The sequence below is a fragment of the Aptenodytes forsteri genome, unplaced genomic scaffold (assembly GCF_000699145.1).
Source record: "Aptenodytes forsteri isolate BGI_AS27 unplaced genomic scaffold, ASM69914v1 Scaffold271, whole genome shotgun sequence".
NCBI classification, from domain to species: domain Eukaryota; kingdom Metazoa; phylum Chordata; class Aves; order Sphenisciformes; family Spheniscidae; genus Aptenodytes; species Aptenodytes forsteri.
This window is the reverse complement of record NW_008794602.1, coordinates 219,396-231,581: the sequence shown is the minus strand read 5'-3', so window position 1 is coordinate 231,581 and position 12,186 is coordinate 219,396. Positions and strand designations below refer to the sequence as shown.

Here is a 12,186-nt window from a genome sequence, read left to right as displayed (position 1 = left end):
GAGCAATTGCATTGTGCATCACTTATTTTGTATATTCTTTTATCATTATTATTATTATTATTTTCCCCCTTCCTTTTCTGTCCTATTAATCTGTCTGTATCTCAACCCACAAATTTTACCTTTTTTTTTTCCCCTCGGTTCTCTCCCCCATCCCACTGTGGGGGGCAGCGAGCGAACGGCTGCGTGGTGTTTAGCTGCCTGCCGGGTTAAACCACAACACAAAGCTTCTCTAATGGGAAATGCTTGGAAAGCTGCTTTTAAGACACAATTTTTGTTTTAAGTCATTTCTTCCTGATGTCCTGTCTCGGAGGGTGGGGTGACACGGGGCTCTGTGCACATACAGCCCAGGCACTTCTACAGAATCACCTAAATGCCCCCAGAGCCCTGGCTGTGCATCATCTCCACTGCCTGGAAGATACTGCAGGAGAAAAAGGTCCCTAATGCTGATGACGGGAGTTTAGCTGAATGATGGCAAGGTGAGGAGGGTGCTGGATGAGTTCTCCCCTGGGGATCTGAAAGAGGGAACCCGAGGACCAGACTATCCACAAGCAGGACAGCACAGAGAAACCTGGGATCCAGGAGAGCCCAGGACCGAACCTCCGTACCTGCAGCAGCAGAAGGGCAAGAGGCAAAAAGCCCGCGTGGGCAAGCGTGGCAGGGACGTGGTGGGTGCTGCAGAGGGACTGGCAAGGCAGGGTTTCAGTGCTGTTACAGAGGCTGCGTGTAGTTTTATGACGCAGCTCTTTCTTCTCGCTCCTTTTCCTGCTGGTCCAGCCGTGGCGTCACAAAACAGGCAACTTCCCTGAGCACCTCAGTCCCCCCAGTGTTCCTGGTTCCAGTTTTGCCCATCGGGTAACGCAGCCCTTACAACCCTGCCAGCGACACCTCTTCTCCCGGGGGGCAACTCCACCCCGCTCACCTCCCTGCAAACCCCGCTGGATCCCATCCGCCCCATCTCAGCTAGCGATAGCGGACTATCGAAATTGCCCTCACATTACAGGCCTTTTAATTACTAGCGCGAGCCCCCGAAGTCAATCCCTTTGGCTGTTGGGGTGCCTCCAACTCCCCCGAAAGGGTTGGGGAGGGGGTGGCGGAGGTCAGGACGGCGAGGACCTGCTAACAGCTGCCTGAGCTTCATCTACAGATCCTGCCAGCTTTTGTTTTCTACTTGTCGGCGCTGAACGCAAGAACGGGTGTAAATTTGGCTGCGACAAACGTCTTCAGGCCCAGCCTGCCCGGCTGAGCCCTGCCCTGCACAGGCGTTGCACGGTGCCAGCCGGCAGCGCCAGATACTGCCCCACCTGCACAACCCGTGCCGTGCCCCGGCTCAGAGCAGCAGAGCTGCCCCAGGGACCAATCCTGCACAGTGTTTACCTGCACGCTGCGATGTCTTGCGTGAATCAAGCCTTGAACCAGCTCCAAATTTCTTGTCATATCAACTCAAATTTTGGCAGCGGCTCAACCCACATCTTATCTCGAGAAGAGCTCCTTGGCAGCAGGCACCTCCCTGTTGTGTAATTTAATGATGTTATGGCTGGCTTGCAAACAGTAAAACAGAAAGGCCGTGACGTTATCTTAATAGGATTTTGCTTGCTGAACTCCGAATGTCACTGGCACTGCTCCCCAGTGTAGCAGAGGGGACGCAAACCACCCCAGCGCCAGCAGCTTCTGCTGCTTGCAAACAGCATAAATTAAAATTCAAGGTTCAAGGTGCTTATCTCCTACAACCCCTTGCATCTGATCCCTGCTAAACTCCCACGGACCCCAAGCTAGCTGGCTGCTGACCCACTCTGAGAGCGGGATTTTGGCGGCAGCAGCATGGCTAGTGTGTTTGTTTCCCTTCTCCGTCAAATCTCAGTGGCACCCGTTGTTGATACACTGGATCGACGTTGCAAGCAGCTGCTGAAAGCATCAGATTGCTAATTGCACAGATATCCTCCTCTCCTAGTGCCATATTTTAATGCACGTTTCAACTGCTTTAATGCATTCGAGCAACTTTAACACCCAGGCACAGCGTGCCCCTGAAGGTTGCTGTTTGAAAGCTTTCCGCTGTAAAACCGATTCGGCGAGTTGAGCTGGGCCAGCCGGCATACTAGATAAGATTACATTTTCCACGCATGAAAATAAAAGGTTGTAATAAATCCTTTGAAGGACCAAATCTGGGTGATTATAAAACGCATATTTTCCCCCATTCTACCTCTTTATTAGGAGGAAGCGAGGGCGGTTTGTAAGTAGCTGGGAATCCCCGCTTGGCAAGCGGCCCTGGGATTTGTTCAAAGTGGCCATTTGTTTTCTTGCGGTCTCTGATATACGCTGCCCCGCGCTCCTCCGGGAACTGCGGGAGAGGAGCTTGTAATGGACTTTAATGGAATTAGGGACTTTTATGGAGGTAGGCTCAGAGCGGCATGTCTTTCGCTGGGAAGCAGAGGAGGCACTGCGGATTCCTGAGCAGAAACATGTGGAAGACACAGAGTGAAAGTTGGAAGGCGAGGCTTGTACGGGGAGGTAATAACTTCTTATCGGGCTGATAGGATCGGGAGGAAGGCAGACAAGCTTTTAGGAAAAAGACCGAAACACCTTCTTCAGGTTGCAAACAGTAGGTTTCAGGGGGACACATTTCACTTCTACCAGACCCCTCCTTCCCCCTGCCCCCCAAAAAATAACAATCTGAACCTCTCCCCTGGGTGAGTACCGAAGGCTGCGGATCAGAGCATCTTCCCTCAGGAGAGACCTTAAAAGGGACCTTGCAACTCTTGCACCCCAGAAGCGTGAGGCAGTGCATTTGCAGATGAGTGGTTTCCCGGGATGGGGTGAAGTGGAGCAGGGAGGAGGGCAGTGCAAGGGCCTGCAGAACTTGTATCACTTTCCTTTTGCTCTTCCCTACTTACGCTTCTATCCTTGGGTCCCCGCTCCCTGTTCCGCCCTCCCACCCAGCCACAGCCTGCTTTCCGACTCCTCCGCAGTCCTTGCTCCGTGAAGGACCAGTTCCCCGCAGCCAACCCCACTCCTGCAGCTCCCACCACCCTGGGCTCCGAGCAGCCCAGCTTCCTTCACCACCACTGCTGCCAGAGCAGGAGAGAAGAGCCCGGGGCGCGCACGGGCTGGGCACCATCACTGATGCAACCAAGAAAAGCAAATGCATTTACATTTGTGGGGAGGAAGGGAATGTTTCTGCGGCCCTGCCTCCTCTGCCACAGCCCTACCGTGCTGCTCAGCTTGGAAGTGCTTGGCACTTTTCCCCACCTTGTAAATAAGTGATTACTGTGATCAAAATAATTAAGCAACCTAGCCTTTTAAGTGACTAATAGAAGAAAATAATTTATATGTGTGAGGTTTATGGAAGTGATGGAGCCCGTTTAGCAATTCTCACAGAGCAGTAACTTTTTTCTTTTTTTTTTTTTAAACATGCCAGAGCACGGAAAATAATATAACGAAGCCTGAAGAACTGCCCCACCTGCCCCCTGCACCCCCAGGGTCGAGCTGCGGAGCACGAATGCCCTGCCGTGCTCACCACCACGCTGCTGCAGAAGCTTACCTGCCACCAGCGCTTCCAGACACGCTCCCTGTCCCTCATGAGACCACTCACTCACCCCTTCAAGATTCTGGTGGCCCGGAGAGCGCTGCGATGCAGCAAAGCCTTGCCCCAACGCCGCGTCCAACAGCTCAGCCCCGGCCGACCTGGAGAAAGCACGGGAGCTCCAGGCTTTGCCCAGACCCTCCTTTTCCAGACCGGGGGATCACGCTACATCCAGGACTGGTGTGGTGGGTGACGAGGGAGGTGAGGAGATGCTCACCTGCCTCCTAAAAGGAAGCTGGAGACCAATAATCCGCTTGACAGTGCCTTTTAGTCACCGTCTCCCCGGGCCATATTTGAATGGATGTCCTAGAGGTGCGAGGCTTGCTAGAGCATTACCAAATTCCCAGGCAATCTGAACTCTCATGCACATTCATAATTAAAAATTCCCTGCTAAGTTGCGTGGTTTTGTAAAAGCATTATCGTTCCTCTGAGCTACGTGTCCTGCAGCATCCTGCAGAAGGCAAGCAGGAGGCAATTTAGACACAGAACAATTTTCCTCCTGCTGGAAAAAGGCAGGTTTCTGCTCCTTGGGGACACAGTACAGAGAAAGAAAAAGAAAAAAAACCCCAACCAAAAAACCCCAAGCCCAGGCTGTAATCTACGAGGCCACATTTCACATCTGTTTCTGCAATGTTAACTTTTATAAAAGGGCTGGGAATAACACAATCAATTTACTTTTCATTTTGAAGGGTTATAAATTTAAAAGCAAGGCTGGTGCACAGTGGAGCTGGAACACTGAAACTTATTTTCAAAAAAACCCAACCCTCTACTTACAGCAAATGTTGCTCCACTGAAAACAAAAGTGTTCGTATATATTTTTAGGCAATACTGATTTTTAAAAGTTACCAGACTGATTAACTCCAGATGATCCCAAAAGAACCACAGAAAACAACCCAAGTTTGGGAAAGGTCAGTCCTCCCCGCAGTTGTTCCACGGACCCAAATCTTCTTGATCTATATTAACACCATAAATTAGATGTGTAACACTATTCCAGAAACGCCAACAGCTCTCCACGCTGCTGTTCTCATGCCTCTTGTTTGCAGGCTTCAGAAGATAATAAACGAGGCAAGATGTCAGCACATCTTCCCGCTCCCTCAGCTCTCTTCATTAGAGAAAGGCTCCTGACGTGCCCTCACAATGCCCGCTCCGATTTTGTGCTCGGGGGCAGGCAGAGGACCAGGCAAGGATTCAATTAGTGGCCCACCTTCGGCTCATTTTTCATAAGCCTCACTTAAAAGTTGAGGTCAGGGAGGCTGTGATGTGCTGTGACTACAGACGATCGCGCTGCCCGAGAACCTCTAATTGCTTCCTTGTGCTAAGCCGTCCCGCGGCGGCCGGTGCCTCCTCCCTTTGGCTGGAAGCACTCTGGGGCAGAGGCTGTCCCATTTTCTTCTGGTCTCTGCTTCCGCATCTCCCCCACCACGTCCAGGGCTCTTTGGCAAACATCTCCGAGACATGCTACAGCAGCAACAGCCTCCACGACCCGATGGAGGTCCAACAAGCATATCACGGGAGGAGGCAGGTTGTAAGTATGTGGGCTGAACCCACAGCTCAGAAGGACTCAGGTGTGAGGTTGCAAAAATTGAGTAGAAACAAGCACCAGCAACTGTGTGGGCAGGAGATCTGCTTTCATCCATGCCTCACAACACCAAACACGAACACCCCAGCGTCCCAGGCTCCCCTGGCACAGGCAAGGATACAGAAAAGGGTTGAAGACCGAAACCAGCCACGATGGGACCGGAGAGGAATCCACCCCTTGTCCCTCACGTTGGGAGAACCAAGACTGTCAGCCTGGCGAAGGGGACCAAGGACACATATCTCAAGTCTTCCTCTCCCTACAAGGAGGAATGAAAGCATAAAACAATAACAAAGAGATTAACAGAGATTTTGAGGGTGCTATGACAGAGGTTAGTTCAAAGGAAACACTTGTGGAAAGACGGTTCTTCTTGACAGATGGATTCAATTTGAATGTGAAGGAAATAGTCTTCTGGCATCAAGGCTCCTCCTGTGGTAAGAAAAGTTTTCATCTGAAAAACAAGGGGACATGATGCTAACATAATCTCTGCCTCCACTTTTACTACCAGGAAGAAATAAAATACAGCTATGGCCACAAATAAAAAAAAAAATCAGAGGACAGACAGAAAGAAGAAAGGAGATATAAATACATATGAGAATGCAATTACTGACCGAGTTGACTAAGGCACTGGATGTGATCAATGAGAAGCAGCCCAAATGTTTATACAGTAATGAAAGCAGCCTGGGCAACAAAGCAGAGAAACTTGAATTACTTGGGCAGGACACAAAACAGGATACTGAGGAGATGAGAGGAACATGGTGAAACAGAAATTGTAACTGGAAGATACACAACTGCAGTGTCCAACGCTGCGGGGCCTTTGGAAGGAGTTTTTGGAAGAAGCAGAGGCAAACGGAAAATGGGAAAAAATGCAACATGAGTTTACCAAGGGTGGATTGTGCCAGAAAACCTGAGGACTGATGTTCCAGATAGAAGAAAAGCAGCAGATCTAATCCAGGCTGCCTTCAACAACATAATCCCCACGCTGCCGGCCTGGGAGGTGGCTACTGATGGGAGAGATCACGGGGTTGAGGGCAAGATTCACGAGGTGGGCAAAGACCCAGGCGGCGGAGACGAAGCCCAAAGCATCCCACGAGCCCCTGTGGTAGCCAGGCAGCCTCGTCAGCCAGGCAGCGTCGTCAGCCAGCCTTCAGCTCTCCGTAGCTCAACTTGAATTTCACCCCAAGTCCCAAGTAACAGTTCGACCCTGAATCAGCGACTTGCTGTCCTGGTGAAGGCATCCTACGAGGCTTCAGCACCATACGGCACATCCTGCACCTACAGCAGGGAGCTGCTGATGGGAGATGGAACTGGGATGCCGGAGGTAAGGTTCACCATCGAGAGACCTGCGGGAGGTACCAGTACAGGAGGATGGGATGCAGCAGGGACAAGAAAACAGATGAAAAATTGTACCATTGGGAGGAGAGATGTTCTGGAAGTGTAGGAGCACTGAGGACAAAGAGCAAACTGTTTTAGGCTGAGGTCTGATCAGGATAGGAAAGGAACAAATCAGGGTGCCTGCCTGGGTCAGCCAGAGACAGGACTCCCTGGGCCAGGCGGTCACATCCCCACCAGCATGTCCGTACCTGTCCATTTTCAGGAATGCCAGTCACGGCTGGCACACGCCTATCTCTAGCCTCAGGAGCTACACGCAGGAGAACAGCCAGGTACACTCGCACCAGATGTTTCAAAATACCTAGATGAATGAGACAGAGGAGACACCACACAAGAGGTGCACGTGCAACAGCACATCCACATGGGACCTGGCCCAGAGAGGTGCCAACTACCGAAGTCCACGGTGTCCACACCCACCCCTGGCAGCAGCCACGGGGGTGCCCAGACCTTGGAGGAAGCCTCCAAGAGAACCCTGGCAGCTCAGTGGTGACCGAGCACCTCCCCGCCGGTTCTCCGGAGATCTGGGATGAACGTGAGCGAGGTGGAGCCATTCCTGGTCCCCTCCACAGGGGCATCAACGGCCAAGACCTCCAGCCTTAACAAAGGGTGACGGTGCCAGCTGCCCCCAATGCCCGCAGCCCCGCGGAGGTGCTGACAACCAGAGGCAAGCTGCTAGCAGATGGCAGAGACGCAGGGGGCACGGGGAGGAGGGGCCAGGAGATGCTGGTGGCTTTCGGGAGGGACGGCCGCAGCCGAGACAGTTCCCGTCCAGGACGACAGCTTGCATATGGATAAACAACGAGATAATTACAAACTTGGCGGGGGGAGAAAAGCCCATGGCTGCAGCGTCCTCCTGCTGCCAGCTCCTGCAACCCATACGTCCCGCACGGCTCCCTTCGCAGACTCATCATGAGAAAATTACTCGCCATAAAAGCCCTGGCTAGAGCACTGCATTAGATACAGCTGTGAAACCATTTATCTATTGATAGACCCCTATTGTCAGGGACTGGGGTTTGGCTTTCGTGCAAAAAAGCCCATGGCTGCAGCGTCCTCCTGCTGCCAGCTCCTGCAACCCATACGTCCCGCACGGCTCCCTTCGCAGACTCATCATGAGAAAATTACTCGCCATAAAAGCCCTGGCTAGAGCACTGCATTAGATACAGCTGTGAAACCATTTATCTATTGATAGACCCCTATTGTCAGGGACTGGGGTTTGGCTTTCGTGCAAGCAAGCAATTTGGAAAAGGGGAAAAAAAAAGAAAAAAATCAACAAAAATGACAACCCAAAAAACCTACCAACCAACAAACAAACAAATAAAGAAGGAGAGAGACAATACCCGACAGCTCGCAGGGTTTCCAGGCCTCTGCCAGCTGGGAAGCTAAGCGTATGAAATATGCATCGCACTGAACAAAGCAAACTGAAACGTTCGGCGCTGGAAAGCTGTAACCCTTTCCTGTGCGCCGGAGCCAGGCATGGGGAGAGCGAGATCCCTGGGCTGCCAGAAAGTTAAGGGAAAAAAAGACCAGGAGAAAAAGCACCCGGGGCCATGGGTAAGGAGAAGCGCTGACAGCTTCCCCTACAACAACACCCGGGCTCTTTGGGTAAAGAGCCTGATCCTATAGGATTAGATGAGCTCGACAGGCAGCTGCTTAATGCAGGTTAAATGTTTGGGAACTGCTTCGGACGTGAGCGGCTATAGGAGCAATAGCTGGGATGGCTTAAAGCAGAGAAAGCTGCTGCTGTTCCCTGACGTTCACTTCCACACCTCTGCTCCCCAGGGGTGTATCGGAGGAGGAACACTTCTCCGAGCACTCGAAGGACAGCATCTCTCCGGGGGACCACGCTCCGCATCGCCACGCTCCTGTGCGGGGAGGAGGTGGGGGACACTGTGTCAGGGTGCAGGCACCCAGCCTGGAGCCACCATGACTCTGCTGGGGAGTGCCACCTCCTGCCCATGCTGCTCCACCACGGGTGGTCCTGTCTCACACCAGGTTGCAGAGCATCCTCAGCTGGGAACAGACCGTGCAGCAACTGTGTCAGGCTGGAGCACATTGTTTCGGTGTTGGCAGTGACGGTGCAGCTTCATCCTTCTGCCTGTCACCCAAGGGGAAACGTAAAGCCAAGCCTGGGCAGCGAACAAGACAAGGGAGAAAGCAGTGCAGGGCACGGCCAACAGCCTGATCGCACACAGCTCCGGGTCAGCTCAGGAAACCAGCTCACAGCCCAAGGTGCAGGAATAATTAGTAAGGAAGCGGCACGAGAGCCAGCTAGAAAACCCGAGCAAACTGTATGCAATGGACCACAAGGCTCATGAGAGCTGCAAGGAGATCGGAAGGCTGGAGCACGTGCATGAAAGGAATCCAGCGCTCTAATCAAGGGATGGGAGAAAATGAAGGGAAGAACACAGATCCAGCAAACTTTCAGCTAAGTAGATTATTGATCTTCGGGGTGCGCCAGAAACCAGCTTTGCAAATTACAGTAGTCCCCTGCTGCAAGCTCAGGCAGTTACCGGATGGCAAAGCAGAAACACTCTCCACCTCCCCGCTCCCGCCACCCACACGCCTTCCTCTGCCACCGCCACGATGCCACCGAGCTCCTGTTTGCATCTCACTGCGGGAGGACACGCAAACTTGTCCAAAGGCTGACAACGTGAAAGGAAACGGCACGATCCCCCAGCATCTAATGGGAGAGACAGTGTTAGCGGGGAAGAAACAGCTCGGAGAAAGTCTGTTGTCTTCTGTTGACAAGAGGCAGCAGAAGGCAGAAACCTCAGCCCAACACGAGCAGGGAAGGCGGTGACCTTGCGAGGCTCTGTACAGCTAAGCAAATAATTTCTTTGGCAAAGGCAGGCGCTCTTTCTGCTCGCAGTCAGGAAGGTTTCTGCACAGCGGAGCAGAGGTGTGAACGCCTCACAGATTGCCCTGACAATGCGCCTAACCCCCGGCACGAAGATCACCTGCTCGCAGGAGCCGAGAGGCTGGTGAGAAGAGACAGCTTGGAGCCCAACTCCTACCAGGGTGCTCAGCATCCCACCAGATCTGCCCCACCGTGCTCGCCCTTAGCCCTCGATGCTGCCAGGCACTGCTGCCCCACGGCACAGCCGCCTCGCAGCACAGCCCCATGTCCCCACCGCGGCCAGGACCGGCTCCGGCTTGGCAGTTTCATTATTATCTGTGCAGCGGCACAGATGTGCGCCGTGCTTTCTGTGTACAGAGAGAGATCCCTGCCCTGAAAGTCGTATCATTGAAGCAGACGGCAGGCGCTCCCTGTGCCGGCCCAGCTGCCGGGAGGTGTTTATTTCCAGCAATCCACTACGTGACATTTGGTAATTTTTCATAGTGTCAATGCCAAACCAGAGAGAAATGCCCGGAGCAGGGATGGGGCCGGGGATGCTTGTATCAATCCTGGGCAAAGCGGGCACTGGGAGGGCTGCGTGCCTCCTGCCACCGGCCCCACCACTGCTGTCCTTCCACCAGGACCCTTCTGCCTTTGCTGGGTTCCCACCACAGACCTCCCAGCCCTCAGTCAACCAACGTGCTGTAAGCCTCAGAGCCCTCCTGCGAGGGAGGTGAGGAACTATGTGTTTATCCTGTCTCGTAAGAGGCAAGGAAAAGGCCACGCCAGGGTTGTCTGGTGGCACAGGCAGGGAGGGTGACACCGACCGGGTCTTTTCATCCCGGGGACAGCCCCTCCACCACGGAGGAGCTGATTTTAAACAAAGCCAGACCTTTCTTTGACTGGTGGAGTGTGATGAGCACTCAGTCTGTCAGATCGTCCTTGTTTTAAATAAATTCCACTGACGTACTCTCTTCTGACATAAATTATTAACCAAGCATGATGCACACAGCGTGCCAGCAGCAGCATCTCAGGGCAGGAACAGGCAGCAGGTCAGGCTTTCTGCCTGCGACCGCAGGTGTGAAGCAGTTAAATTACACCGTCACTGGGGGAAGAGGTGTGCCACCACGGCTGCTACCTGCCCGCCGGCGCGGCCACGCGATGGGAAGTCACACTCCATACCCAGGACATATAAAAACCAAACGCCTGGCATCTCCTCGCGTCTGTCTGTGCCAAGACACGCTGAGAGCAGGGACCGTTTTTCCCACCTTGCCACGGCCCTTCTGACAGTCCCAGGGACAGAGGCAGCCAGCTCCGCTCTGCTCCTGGAAATGCTGTGGGTGTCCTGGCGGGACCCAGCCAGCCGCTGTCTCCTAGGGTGGCCCGAAGCAGATGGGACTATTTCTCTCCCTTCAGCCTGAAGAAACTCCCAGTTAAGCTGGGACAGCTTAACTGAGATGGGGACAGCCTTTCAGAGAGGGACCAACCCATCAGCCAACACCCAGAGGCAAATTCTACCACCTCCCCACGCCCTCCCGGGCTCATGTCTTGAGAATTCACCAGAACATTAAAAAAAAAAAACCCAAGGGAGAGCCTGATGGAAAGCCAGCCGTCAGCAAGGGGCGCGGGGCCAACGCCAGCGCTGGTGGGAGCTCCTGGGAGCACCATGAGATATCGGTATGGACCTCAGCCACCCGCGCTGGGGGCTGAAGGGTGTATGTGAGAAATGGCTGGGATAAAAGGGCAATTCCTCTGCCCCAAATATAAACTCAAGCAGCCTGCAGTCAGAGAAAAGAGAAGAGTTTGTGTGAGTCTCAGCACTCTGAAGCTCTGGGAGGTGGTGGGCTTCCAGCACCAGACACAGGTCGGTCATCTGGGCTCCCCTTCTTCTCCGGTCACTCCATACAACCAGAAGGAAGGGGAAGGAGTACTGAGCAGAAAAAAAAAAGATCACGTATTTTTTCCTCTCATAGTTCAGAAGAGAAACGTCCACGTTTCATCCTGGAAGTAGCTGCACTTTGGGGATTCTTGTGCCCGAGACCTAATTTGTAAAGTGCCTAGGGATCCCTTAGGGTAAAAAAAGCATTATAGGATCATTATTAAAATGGACACATTATATTTCATGTCTCAGTTCCACACAACTGGGGAAAAAAAGGCCAAGATCTAATTCTGGGATGAGGGGACAAAACCGTGAAACATAACGCTCACCCAGTGAAGTGATAAAAACGAGACGTGGCTTCCTACGTGTTGAGAGCTGCACTGGAGCAGCCGCTCCAGGTCTCCTGCTTTGCCCACTGCCCAGCCACGCAAGAGCAGTGACACAGAGAAAAAGAGCGGCAAACCTTTTTTTTTTTAATAAAAGCCACAATCCCTGGCCAGAGCAGTCCCTCGCAGCTCTCCCCTGGGCTCGTTTTGCACGTCTGGGGTGGGATCCAGCACCCCGTTACGGCATCAAAAGGCAGAACACAACCTGCTGCAGCCTGACCACAACCCACACGCAGGGCTGCCCGTGGTCCCACTGGCTCCTCCAGCTGCCAGCACAGGTAATCTAGAGAAAAAAAAGGCTTTCTCGAGGCTTTCACCAGTACTTACACTAGCAGCGTCTCTAGTATACCCTGCCACAGACCGGGAAGCTCCTTTCGAACCCTTGGCATGTACGTAGCTAGATGAGAAGCTGTTTCCCCAGAGGAACGGGTGAAGCCATGTATTTCAGGTTGGATCTCATGCCTGCCTGTCTCCCACCCACACAGCACACGACTGCTGGCGTAATTTCTCTTGCACATACAGCATCCATCTACTCAGCCG

General features: G+C 53.1%; 1 protein-coding gene across 1 annotated transcript in view; it reads right to left on the bottom strand.

The window, feature by feature from the left end:
* The window catches only part of ACSF3 (acyl-CoA synthetase family member 3), a 65,941-nt gene that overhangs the window by 33,830 nt on the left and 19,925 nt on the right, over window positions 1–12,186 (bottom strand). The gene's annotated exons all lie outside the window — the stretch shown is intronic.